This window comes from Sorex fumeus, unplaced genomic scaffold (assembly GCF_029834395.1).
Source record: "Sorex fumeus unplaced genomic scaffold, SorFum_2.1 ptg000045l, whole genome shotgun sequence".
Lineage (NCBI taxonomy): Eukaryota > Metazoa > Chordata > Mammalia > Eulipotyphla > Soricidae > Sorex > Sorex fumeus.
The window spans coordinates 14,681,515-14,695,479 of record NW_026606102.1 but is presented as its reverse complement, the minus strand read 5'-3'; the positions used below and the strand labels follow the sequence as shown (position 1 = coordinate 14,695,479).

Genomic DNA, 13,965 nt, shown 5'->3' with positions numbered 1-13,965 from the left:
GCGTTAGAAACACTGAATGCCTGAAACTTAATGAATGACTTTGTAACTCTGTAATTCATGATGATTAATTTTTTTTAATTATCAAAAAAGAAAAATCAAATTTGAAAAATTAAAATTAGCTTAAATGGACAGCCAAAAAAAGACTGAAAAGCCTCAAATGATGAACTAAAATCCAACCATGAGGAATTAAAAAAACAACTATAATAAAACCATAAAATGACTACTCAACTATACAATAAAATGAGGACATTTTAGTGTGTCAGAGATAGCACAGTGAATAGGGTAATTGACTTGCATGCTGCTCACCCAGGTTCAATCCCCAGTACCACATGTGGTCCCAAGCACCACCAGGAGTGTGTGTGATCCCTGAGTGCAGAGCCAGGAGAAGACTAAGCCCTAAGCAGAGATAGGTGTGGCCCCAAAACAAAAAATAAGACAAGGACAAGTATAAGTATAACCCTTATACTTCCATGAAGTGACAGTAAAGAGGCAGTAAGTCAAAAAAGTAACATATTGCCAAGTTTATTTTGTGTACTTTAACAAGTATTGGTGAGGATATGAAGAAATCAGAATATTTGTGTAAATGCTAATGGGAATAAAATGAAGCAACCTCACCAACCTCACAGCCTTGAAGGCTCATAGCACTGCCAGGATGGCCCCTCGTGTTCTACTTACGGAGCACTGCAATCTAGAGACCAAGTACTAACCTATCAGCTGGGAATTTCTTGGGGGGTCACTCCTCTCCCTCACATAAATAAAGACTCAGCTAATCAGTTAATGTGGAAAATCATTTGGCAGTTCCTCAAATTTACTACAAAATAGTGTATGATTTAGGAATTCTAGGCCTATGCATCTACCCAAAAGAACTGAAAGCAGAGACTTTAACAGGTATTTGAATAAGCAGCTTCACAACAAAGGATAGAAATAACCTAAATGTCTCATCAACAGACAAGTGATTGAACAAAATGTGGTATCTACTACGGAATATCGTTCAATCATGAAAAGAAAAGAAATTCTGAAAAATTCCTTCAATATGAAGGAATCTTGAATATACCACTACATGTATAAACCATAACAAAGCCAGTATATAAGCTAGTAACAAAAGGACAGATGTTGAAGGATTATATAAGAAACCTAGTAGAAGCAAATATATTGAGGCATTAAGAGAGAAGAATTTGTCAGGGTTTGGGGGAAACAATGAAAAGTTATTACTTAGTATGTACAGTAATACATATTACTCTATTTGTATCAACACAAAAATTAATAATGCAATCTGCAATAACATTTGTGATAATAGTTCTGGTGACAGGAACTGTCATACAATATTCTGAATGTACAAATAGCATTAAGTTGTACATTTTTAAGTGATTAAAATGATAAATTTTATTGTCACTTTTAATACAATAAAAACTTTCAATGAATCAATGTATTAAGATAAAGGTAAAGGCCCTCCTGTTGATCGTCGATTTGCTCGAGCGGGCCCAGTAACGTCTCCATTGGAGACTTTGTTGTTACTGTGTCTGGCATATCGAATACTCTCGGTAGCTTGCCGGGCTCTCCGAGAGGGGCGGAGGAATCGAACTCGGGTCGGCCATGTTGGCCGCGTGTAAGGCAAACGCCCTACCCGCTGTGCTATCACTCCAGCCCTTTGATATTAACCTCTTATCAGATGGATGTTGGGAAAGTAATATTTTCCATTGTGGGCAGCTGACCCAGGTTGATTCCCAGCATCCCATATGGTCCCCCATGCACCACCAGGAATAATTCCTGAGTGCAAAAGCCAGGAGTAACTCCTGTGCATCGCCAGATGTGACCCAAAAAGCGGAAAAAGAAAAAAAAAGCTAACTCAATCCCCAGTTCTTTCTTTCCCCTCTCAACTCCCTCATACCCCCTCCTTCCTCTTTATTCCATGAGACAAGTCCATGGCTTTTCTATATATAAATAATGAAATTTTAAAAAAAAGACTACAAGATCCGATTAATAATTGTGCCTCAGAAAATCAAGAATCTAGGGATTGACTTTACTACAGAAGTGAAAGATCTATACAATTAGAAAACACTACTTAAAAGAAATGAGGAAACAAGAAAATGGGAACACACCCCCTGTTCATAGATTGGGAGGAGGAGTATCATCAAAATGGCAATAATCCCCAAAGCACTATACATATTCAATGATGTACTCCCTGAGGCAAGAAACCCAAGTACAGCGGGTAAGGCATTTGCCCTGCCAATCCCCAGCATCCATATGGTCACCCAAGCACTACCAGAAGTAATTCCTGAGTGCAGAGTCAGCAGCAACACCTGAGCATCAACAGCTGTGGCCAACCAATCAAACAACAAACCCAATGATGCAGTTCTTATAAGGGTACCCATGACAGGGACCGTAGCAATAGTACAGTGGGTAAGGCATTTGCCTTGCACACAGCTGACTCAGGTCAAATCCTTGGGGAAAATTTTCGTTTTTTTCTTCTTCCCAAGGAGGCATCACCCAGTTTCAAACTATAATATATCTTCTATAAAGCAGTAGTTATTTACAATGTGGTATTAGAATAAGGACAGACCCTCCAATCAATGGACTAGAATTAAAAATTCAGACACAGACCCCCAGATATATGGTCAGTTAATCTTCAAAAATATGAAGTAGAGCAAGAAAAACCTTGTGGTATCAGGTGAAACAAGTAGTGCTGAGAAAACTGGTAAACCACATGCAAAAAACTGAACTTTAATGTCTAACACCATGCACAAAAGTCAAATCACAATGGATTAAAGACCTCGATATCAGACTTGAATCCCTAAGATACACAGAGAAAAACATAAGCATTGAAGCTAGAGGTATCTTTAAGTATGAAATGCCACTGCCCAGGCAAATGTAAGCGAAGATAAACAAATAGGACTACATTAAATTAAGAAGCTTCTATGACTGGAGAGATTAATACAGTGGGTAGAATTCTTGACTTATACACAGCCAATCCAGGTTCGATCTGTAGAATCCTATATATTCCCCCTCCCACCCCTCAGCACTGCCAGGAGTAATTTCGACCTGCAGAGCCAGGAGTAAGTCCTGAGCACCTCTGGGTGTGCCCCTCCCCCCAAAAAAAAATTTTAAGAAGCTTCTGCACCTCGAAACTATGACTAGAATACAAAGATAGCCACAGACAAGAAGAAATTATTTGCCCACCCCTCATCTGTAAAAGGTTAATAGCTAAGATATGTAAAGCACTGGTAGAATGGTTTTTAAAAAATAGTAATAATTCAACCCCATCAAACAATGGGTAGGAGAAATGAACCGAACTTCCTGGAGAAACACTAATGGCCAAAAGGCATATTTTAAAAATGCTCTATATCACAATCAGAGAAATGCAAATCAAAACAAGTTACCACCTCATACCAAAGAGACTGGCACTCATCACAAACAACCACCACCACTGTTGGCATGGATGCAGTGAAAATCCTCAAAGAACTAGAAACTGAGCTTCCACCCAACCCGGCACTCCCAATTCTGGGAAAATGCCATGGGTCCAAAAACTCTTCTTCAGAAAAGACATTTGCACTCCCATGTTTTCATTGTACTATCCACAACAGCTAAAATCTGGAAACTACCCAAATGCCCAAGAACAGGTGACTAGATAAAGAAACAAAGGGATATACACAATGAAATACTACTTGGTCATAAAAAAAAAAGATGAAAGTCATGCAATTTGCTTGGATGCTAAGTAAAATGACTTGGAGAGGGACAGACACTGAGTGATATGCAGGATACAAAGAAACACAGTAGGAAAATAACACTCACGGGCAATAGAATTGAAGAAAAGGAGGACTGGTCCTTAGTAGGATGCTTACTTGGGAGGGAGAGAGGGAGGGAGGGAGGGAGGGAGAGTAAATGGAGTAGAGATAGAATAGGTCAAGGAAAGGATCAGTACAACAAAGAACAATAGAAGGAAGGGGTCACTCTAGAGGAGGACTAGGTGCTGAAAGGCAGAAATTATATGTATGATACCTTAACCACCATGAAACCACCATGCCTAATGGAAAAAAGAAAGTGCTTGCCATGGAGGCAAACTCTGTCATGAAGGAAAATTGGGGACACTGGTGAAGAAAGTGGATATTGATGAATGGGTTGGTGTTGAACATTGTACACCTGAAACTAGATCAGGACTAACTCTGCAACTTTGTAACTCACAATGATCCAATTTTTTTTTAAGTTACGGGTTTCTTTTCAGAAGGATCTTTCAGACTCTTCAATGTCCTTCCCAACAGACTAAATCTGTAAGACTTGCAACATTTCACAGATTTGACTAAAGATGACTTTTTTTGCCAGAACCACCAATAAGTATCTCAAAGAACTTCAAGAAACACAAATTTTACACTATTCTGTGGAACAAATGACCAGTCCTGCATTCGAAAAACATAGGGGAGTAGAGTTACAATAAGGGTAAAACAAAAGCAAGTATGAAGAATAAAAAAAATGGGACTAAAAACATGCCAACTTGTGCCAAGAATTTAATATATTAAATGACAGCCTAATAATTTATTCAATTTACATTATTTATATTCATACTGGGTAGGGGAAAAAATGAAAATTTAATTGGAGTAAGGGAACATAAGAGTAATGGTACTGGATAAAGGAATTTATGTGCGTAAAGGAATAAACCCCAAAAGAGGGTATTACAGAAATGTTGGCACAGATCAGAAAATACACAAGAAAAATAAGCATATATTTAGAAAATTTGGGTCAAAGGTAGAACTGTTTTTGGATTTTTGGGGGCAACACCCAGCAGTGCTCCCTAGAGGCCACAACTTAGTGACTCTTATACTCAGGGAACACGCTTGGTGGTGCTCAAAAGACCAAAAGCAGTGCTGGGAAGATTCAAACAAGGAACAGGGGCACTTGCAACAACATGCTAGGCAAGTATTTAACTTTTGTACTAACTCTCCAGCCCCAAAGTAAAACAGTGCTTGAACAGTGAATAAATGTGGCAAGAAGTAGGGGTTGAGAGTATCACCAAAATATAGAAATTAAAGAAAAATAAAGTTGTTATTAGGTGATCTTCAATGTCTAACTGTACAATAATATATCAAAAATTACACCAAACTATTATTGAATATAAGTACTAAACATACATACGTACACACGCACACATAGATATATGTACACACACACACAACCAGTTGTAGAGCCAGGGAGATAGCTCAAAAAGCTAATACACAACCTAGCACCACAGGATTCCTGCACAACCACTGATCTCAAAGTATGAAGCCAAAGAGTAGCTGAGGCCTCCCCCCGCCAAAAAAAAAAAGAGTTGTATTTCAAGACTCTAGCAAAAAGAAAATCCAAAAACAAACAACAAAAAAATCACAGGGCAGGGAGACAGCTAAAAGGGCTAGAGAGACTTTGCTTTCAAGTGGCCCAGGTTCGATCTCTGGTACCAAGTGATTTCCTGGCTGCCACAGAAGAGGTGCAAAAAAAAAAAAATTAAGGGGCTGGAAATAGTACATGGGTATGGCATTTGTCTTGCAAGTGCTCAACCCAGGTTCAATCCCCAGCACCCAAATGGTTCCCTGAGCCTGCCAGGAGTGATTCCTGAGCGCAGAGACAGGAGTCAGCCAAAACCGAAGAAAAAGAAATTAGGAAAAACATACTTAGAATTAATTTAGCAAAAATATGACCTTTGTAAGCCAAAATTTTAAAAATACCATTGAAATGGGTACTTATTTAATGAAAATAACATGGCAAAAATCCCAATTCACAAAAAAGACATTATTAATCTAGCACTCCCCCAAACTGATCATTAAATCAAACACAATTTCTATCAAAACTCCAGCTTTTTTTTTTCAAGAAATTGACAAACTGATTCCAAAATTCATAGCAAATAATAATGTCCTGATGTTTTTGTTGTTTTTTTGCGGCTTTTTTTGGAGGAAGCCTCCCCCAGCAGTGCTGGGAACCACCAAAGCCACACCCCAAGTGGTGTCAGGGATGGAAACTACACAGTGAACTCTATGAACAATTAAAGAACTTTGAAAAAGAACAGAGATAGATACAGAGGATAAGGCTCCTGCCTTCATGCTATCCCTGGTTGATCCCCTGAGCACTACTGGGAGTAGACCCAACCAGGTATGGTTCAAAAACCTAAAAAAGAAAAAAAAATTAATGGCAACCCATTATTGACAGAATCAGAAATATGCAGACTTGGGGCCAGAGCCAATGTACAGTGAGTAGGGTGCTTGCCTTGCATGCAGTCAACCCGGGTTCAATTCCTGGCATGCCATATGGTCCCCCAAGCACTGGCAGGGTGTGGCCCAAAAAACAAATTTCTCCTGGCTCTGCATTCCTGGGTGCAGAGCCAGGAGTAACCCCTGAACATTGCCAGCTGTGGCCAAAAAATAAATAAATAAAACATGCAGACTTTTCAGGAAGTGGGGGAGGTGAGAAGGGGGTTACAACTGGTGGTGCTTGTGATCCCATGTGTAAAGCCGGGGCTCGGCTCATTGTGGCTCCCAAAATAAAAATAGAAGTCAGAGAGATATTATAAGGGTTAGAGGGCTTGCTTTGTGTGTGACCGACACCTTTTTGTCCCTGGCACCACACATGGTTCCCTAAGCACAGTCTGGACTAAACCCTGAGCACCACCAGGTATACCCAAAACCCAAAATAAATTAAAATTTTTAAATATAGACCAAAGCGATAGTACATAGTCTTGCATGTGGCTGACCCCAATATGTTTCTTGGCACTGCAATGGTCCCTCTGGCACCACTTATGGTCCATTGAGAACCACCAGGAGTAATTCCTGATCACAGAGCCAGGAGTAATCTCTGAGCACTGTGGAGTGGCCCAAAAACCCAAATACAGAAACAAAAAAAAAATCCTCAGTGGCCTTGGATTAGGCCAATTATTTCTTAGGTATGACTTCAAAAGTACAAGAAATCAAAGAAAAATAATCAAAACTGAAAGTCTATGCTTCAAAAAAACATACAAGATAGTTTAAAAAAAAAATAGCACTTTATGGACCAGGAAAATAGTTCACGGGGTAGGGAGTAGGCCATGCATCCACAGGCAACTGATTTGGTACCTGGCACATGTACCCTCATGTACCTGGCACAGTGCTCCCTCATCCCAGCATAATAAAGTACAGTCCTGAAGGTTCCCAAGGACTGCCAGATAAAGCATTGCAAAGAAAGAACAGAAAAGAAAAAAGAAAAAAGTAAAGTAAGCTCTGTCAATCCTGACTTTACAAACCAACTATGAATTTTTGCCCAAGGTATTTAACCTGTATGTGCCTACTTTCCTCACCTGTGATTATATTATCATTAAAAAGTGTCAAAAGATCTAAGTTAATGCTTCATACTTCTTTTGAAAGAAATTAACATGATAACTAAACAGTAAATTATCTACTATCATTTTAAGTCAAATACTCTTTTAAAACTACCAGACTATGTTTGACCACATACATTCCAGTTTCATTCTGAAAAAGTGAATTACTATCAGGGCCAGGGCAATAGTATAGCTGGAAGGGTATTTACCTTGCATGAAGCCAACACAGGTTCAATCCCCAGCACCCAAATCCAGGAGTGATCCCTGGGTGCAGTCAGGAGTAACCGCTAAGCACCAAAACAAAACAAAAAAAAAATTGTTCACCTAGGGTCACAGAGACAGTATGAAGGTTCACACACCTTCCTCATAGCAATTATCCTTGTTCAGTCACCAGCATGGCATATGGTTCCCCAAGAACCAACAGTTGTGACTGCTGAGCACAGAGCAAAGAGCAACCCCTAGACACAGCTGGCTGTGACCCAAAAACAAAAGAAAAAAGAGAAAAAAAAACTGGATCACAAGATCCTCAAATAATGTGGAATAAGACCGCAAAGAGATCAAAGTGGCATGGGAAAGACGGCCTGATCACCTTTTTTTTTTTTAAAAAAAAGGGGGGCAAAATCTGTTGGTAAGGAAGAAAGACAAAATAGGAGTTAGGAAAAACAAACTTCTAATCACAGGTTCAGAACACCTTGCTGTCTACAATAAACTTCTTACTGCCACTCCCTACCATTTCTCTATTTTATCCATAAACCCTCAATTACTACCACACTTAATTTCCACTCTTCACACACCAAACTTCCTAACCACTTACAATCTTTTGAATATCATTACTTAAGGAATGGCTTTCCATCTATCCCCTTAATCTGCCAAGAATGAATAAGTTTCCTCCAAATTTCCGGACTGAATAATCTAGTCTGTTATAAATTATCTGTATTGTAGACTTGAGAATATCTCCAGTAACTTTGAGTTTCTAAAATTTAGCAGCTAGCATGAAAGTCCAAAAGCAAATTATTTGATGCAAACTAAACTATTAAGTGAACAATCAAGGAAGGAGATAGGACAGTGGTTAAGGTGCATGCTCGCTGTCCAGTTTCAATCCCACCATCACAAGATCTGCAAAGCAACATCCCCCAGGTGCGGTCCTGGATGCTCCTGACACCGTCATAGTGACCAAGTATCCCCGCACTGTAGGCCACAGCAGCACCACATCCTCAGGTCACTGCACTGAGCATAGGCAGAGTTGGCCAATATCCACCGCCACATGCTCAGCACCACTTGGGAGTCCCCCACAAAAATAATGAAACAACCTTAGGCAATTTCTCCTACGAAATTAATAAAACACTTGACTTTGTTCTAAATAGCAATATGGTATATATAACTGAAAAGGAAGACAAAGCTGCTTTGAATTTAATTTAGATGTTAATCTTCAGCAAATTAACATCCAAGTGTATGATTGCCCATCTTCAAAACAAGTTTCATTATGAACAAATGCTCTCTCCCTCTCTCTCTCTCTCTCTATATATATATGTAAGTATGTCTGCATAATTGGTGAAATAAAACAGGTACTCAAACAGCTCCATTTCTCAACACCTTTAGCTCATTGTTCTACTTTGGGCATTCAATGACAAAATTTAAAAATGTGAATATTAGGGGGCTGGAGTGATAGCACAGCGGGTAGGGCGTTTGCCTTGCACGCGGCCAACCCAGGTTCGATTCCCAGCATCCCATATGGTCCCCTGAGCACCGCCAGGAGTAATTCCTGAGTGCAAAGCCAGGAGTAACCCCTGACCATTGCCAGGTGTGACCCAAAAAGCAAAAAAAAAAAAAAAAGTGAATATTAGAACAATTTGGAAACCGTAACATATCACCAAATTAAATACGTCAGAGTGGGTAAATATGTAGAGTGGGTAGGGTGTTTGCCTTACACACGACCAACACAAATTCAATCTCTGGCACCATATATGGCCCCCAAGTCACCACACACGGTCAATGAGCAGAGTCAGGAGTAAGTCCAGGAGTAATCCTGAGAACCACAGGTTGTCACCCAAAAACCAAAAATAAGGAAAAAAACAACCAAAAATCACCCACCCAAAGACCAACGAGGGGTGGGAAGGCAGGGAGAAACCTGTATGTATACCTTTTATTCTTTTTGGATTTGGATTAGTAAGAATCCAACCCACTTTGGAACATCATGTTGATTTTTAAACATATTCCCCAGTTAAGCAATTATCTAGGATTGAAGAATCACAGCAATTCACTTAGTTAATTCTTCTAAATTAAAAAGAAAGGTTTCTGGGGCTGGAGAAATAGCACAGCGGGTAGGGCGTTTGCCTTGCACGTGGCTGACTCGAGTTCGATTCCCAGCATCCCATATGGTCCCCTGAGCACCACCAGGAATAACTCCTGAGTGCAGAACCAGGAGTAACCCCTGTGCATCGCCAGGTGTGACCCAAAAAGAAAAAAAAAAAGAAAGAAAGGTTTTCATACCCTATTAAAAACTATTGCATCCTTGTCCATTTTAGGTCTTAATAAAATTGTTCACAGACTGGAGAGATACTACAGCGGGTCAGGTGCCTGCCTTGCACGCAGCCCATCCAAATTAGACTGCCAGCATATCATATAGTTCCCAGAGAACTATCAGAGCAACTACTGAGAGCAGAGTTCAGGAGTAACCCCTGAGCAGACAGGCGCAAGCCAGTACACAAAGTAAAATTGTTCTCTTTTAGAATATGTCATTCTGCAATGATGACTTGGTTTCTTTATTGATTATCTGTAATTTACCTTTATGAATTCAAGCACAGGTAATTTTGTTTTATATTGTCTTTGGGTCACCCACTCAGCAATGTTTAAGAATTACTCCAGGCTCTGGAAGCAGGAATTATTTCCAGCAATGCTCAGGGGACCATATGGGATGCTGGCGATGGAACCCCAGTGGGCAACATGCAAGGCAGGTGCCCTATCTACTGAATCACAACTCCAGCCCCACAGGTAGTTTATTTTATAAAGCAATGCATCTCACTGAATTGCTAGAGTAACAAGTTTAAGGATATGGTTTTCTTTGTGTGTGTGTGTTACTGAAGTCAAGGTAGTTCACACTGAAACATACTGAGAAAGGTGAGAAGATGGGCTGGAGAGATAGTATACTGGGTTATCCCTGATTAAGTCTTTAACATTCCAAATGGTTCCCCTACAACCCACCAGGAGTGATCTCTGAGCAGAGTCAGGAGTTAAGTCCAAGCATCGCTGAATGTCACCCCAAAACAAAACCAAAAATATGTGTATATAATATATATACATAAAAAGGAAAGTGTGAGAGGAGAAAAAGAGGAAAGTGTGTTCAAGAGAGAACACTGATTTCTCTAGAGTGAAAATAAGGAAGCAAAGACCTGTAGAGATAAGCAAGTGAATTCCATGTTCAATGGAGAATGCCAGGTTTGAAGAGCAAGCCGGTTTCTTTGGTTGGTTGGTTGGTTGGTTGGTGGTTTTGAAAGAGTAAAACCTACTGGCACCAAGGTCAGGGAGATTAGCTCAAAGAGCTGAAGCATGCCAGCCTTGGGTTAAATTCTGGTAAAGAATAAAGAATTGAGCCCCCCCAGCAAGATGCACCCTCCCCCACCCACTCAATAATCCGGTACACCACCAGATGTGGCCTTACCCACCCCCCCAAAAAAAAAATTACTGGCAGCAGAATTACAGGCAGGTCATGTTTGTTTTTTGAAAGCAGAAACTTTCTGCAGAAAATAAGTTGAAATTACTTTCTCAACTTACATAACCGATTGGACTTTTTTTTAAGCACACATACAGTCAAAATTAACTATGAGGCTAAAAAAATTATCTAATTTGGGCCGATTGGGGTTGAGCAATAATACAGTGAGTAGAGCATTTGCCTTGCACACGGTGGACCCAAGTTCAATCAATCTCTGCAGTCACCGCCAGCCCCGCCCCCGCCACATGGTCTCCAGAGCACTGCCACCACTGTTTCCGGAATACAGAGCCAGGGGTAACCCCCTTAGCATTGCTGGGTATGACCCAAAGACAAACAAATAAAAATCTAGTCACTTTTAATAAATTGAATCTGCACTAAAAACTAGTAATTCTCTTTCAAGTATTTTGTTAGAAATATTTATCATTGTATATACAAATCTTTAACGAGTAAATTAAAATGTACAAAAACCTAAATAAAATGTAGATACTATACTGTTCTCAATAAATAAGTAGATGTGAATTCTAGATTTAACTTAGTATTCACAAAACTGACCATATACATAACACCCTATTTTTATCTTTTTGTATTGTTAACAAGTTGGGCCTAGAGCAATGAAAAAGCCTTAATTTCCCTTCTGTATCTAAATGTTTGCTATATTTAAAACATTATATGTCAATCACTTTCACTTCTGCATTATTTAAAGTTTTGGTTTTTTTTTTTTTCATTTTTCATGCTAGGCAAGTGAAAAATTGCAAAGGCAGATAATTTTACCTAAAATAGCTCGTTTCATAGTAACTTTCTTTTATGTGGAGTATTAAAATTTAAATAAACTTAAAAAATTTTCCCCAAAGTACATGGTTTTGTGCTCTTTAAATTTTGCTTGTAAGAGCTCATTGATCACCACTAAATTATCAAGCAGTTTTCTTTTTCCAAAGCAGTTTTCTAAATGAATCAATATTTCATAATTTTACAAGCTGTGACTAATTAGTAATAGGATGCAACGCAGTCCAACAATTTCTAAGAAGGCATAGAAGAAACTATCAGTGCACAATTTACTCAAACACAGAACATGCTGACCAAGAAGAAAAAAAAGGAAGCAAAAAGTCCTAACCCATCCCAGAATTCATCACCCTGTTCTAGTATTCTCTCTAAATTATCATAATCAGTTGGAATTATCCAATTTTATCAACTAATGGTTCTCATAACTTTAAAAACAGATTCTGTTCTGTTTCCCCAAGTGTTACACATTGAGCTACTATCCGACTAGGGGGTGGGAGGGAATCTTAGGAAACAAAAGGTAATCTGATCCACCCCAGCTAATTACTGAAGAGAAGGGGGGAAAAAGCATGCCAACAATACACAATCAGAATTGCATTTCTGAACTCTTCAGATCACAAAAGACATCACAAAACATCCAATATTCAGGAACTATTTTTGTATGAAAAACACTAAAATTAAAAAAAAAACGGTATACCGAAACTCAGATCTCGCGCGAGGTACAAAACTCATCCGATTAAAAGATTTTATAATCTTCAGGAAAGAACATGCTTCAATTAACGTGGGTAAAATAACGGGCCGGGCTCGACGAGGAATCCCGGGGACACGCTTCTCCCGGGGCTCGGTTTTTTTGGCGTTTGTTTTGTTTTGTGTGTGTGGGTTTTTTTTTTTTTTGGTTTTTTTTTTTTTTTGCAACCCGGGTCCAGAAAGGCCCCGAAGCCGCTCGCGGAGGCGTGCAGCACCCTAGGCGGGCGCAGTCTGTTTACAAATACGAAGCTCACAGTTTCCCACGTCAAACGCGTTCATTACCGCCGTTCGACTGGGGGGCGGGGGAGACGCGAAACACACACACACACACACACACACACACACACACTCTCACAACGCACACACGCACCGCCTTCCCTCCTCCAGACCAGGGCGAGCGCCGCGGAAAGATGATGCCCGACGTGTGTGTGTGTGTGTGTGTGTGTGTGTGCGCGCGCGAGCGCGCGCCTGTGTGTGGGTCCATGTCTGTGTGTGTGTGTGTTTTGGGACGTGCAACCGGAGCCGAGCTGCGGGACCGACCGGGCACACCTCAGCAGCCATCGCTCGCGACCCCCAGGCCGCCGCGCCAACTCCGAGCCCCACTCCGCGTCTGCAGCTCCGGCCCGGGAACCCCGCCCCAGCAGCCCCGGCCGCCCGCGGAGTTCGGCCCCCGGGGCCCGAACGCCCCGCTCAGGCCGCCCAGGCCGTCGCCCCGACCTCCCGCCCCGGCGCCTTCCCCCGGGACGCCCGCGGCCCGGCCCGGCCCCCGAGCCTCACGTCCGGCGTCGGCCCCCGCCCCCGAGCCCGCGGCGGGGCCCCGCTCCCGACACCTGCCCGCGCCGCACCTGAGGAGGGCGACGGGGTGGGGGGCGGGGGGCGCCCGGGCCCGCGCACACCCCCTCGGCACCCGGGCGGGCGACGGCCCGGAGCCTCCTACCTGCGGGGCCCGCGAGCTACAGGCGCGCGCGGCGCCTCCTCATCTCAGAGGCTCTCGCTCCCCTCCGCCTCCCGCTGCCGCCGCCGCCGCCGCCGCCGCCGCTGGAGGCCGGGACACGACGAGCTCAGGACTCCGCCGCCATGTCCGCCGCGCCGCGAACTGCATTGTGGGGGGGAAGGAGTGGGGAGAGGGAGGAGGCGCCGGAGAGAAAGAGGAGGACCCGCAGAGGGGAGGGCGGCGAGGCCGAGGGGGAGCCGGGGAGGGGGCGGGGACGCGGCCGCGGCGCGGCGCCGACCCCGGGTGGGGGCGGGGCGGGGGGAGGGGGCTTCCGCCCTTCCGGCAGCGACGCCTCCCCCGGGTACCGGCTAGCCGGGGGCGGGGGTCGGAAACGCCGGTGGGGGAGGGGCCGCCCGAAACAATGGGGAGGGGGCCGCGGCGGGAGGGCGGCGCTCACTCACGCGGAGCCGGGGGCGCGCGCGCGAC

The 13,965-nt window shown here is 42.6% G+C and overlaps 1 protein-coding gene across 10 annotated transcripts in view; it reads right to left on the bottom strand.

Annotated features, from left to right (window-relative positions):
* Positions 1-13,668, bottom strand: part of TUT4 (terminal uridylyl transferase 4) — a 122,842-nt gene extending 109,174 nt beyond the window's left edge. For 4 of the 10 annotated variants that reach the window (XM_056122250.1, XM_056122246.1, XM_056122248.1 and 1 more), the window contains exon 1: positions 13,483-13,667. The gene's annotated coding sequence lies outside the window, so the exon portion shown is untranslated. Of the gene's footprint in view, positions 1-13,482 lie in introns of all 10 variants that reach the window. The other 6 variants (XM_056122245.1, XM_056122247.1, XM_056122249.1 and 3 more) reach the window with 2 other exon arrangements.
* Positions 13,669-13,965: the final 297 nt, after the last annotated feature.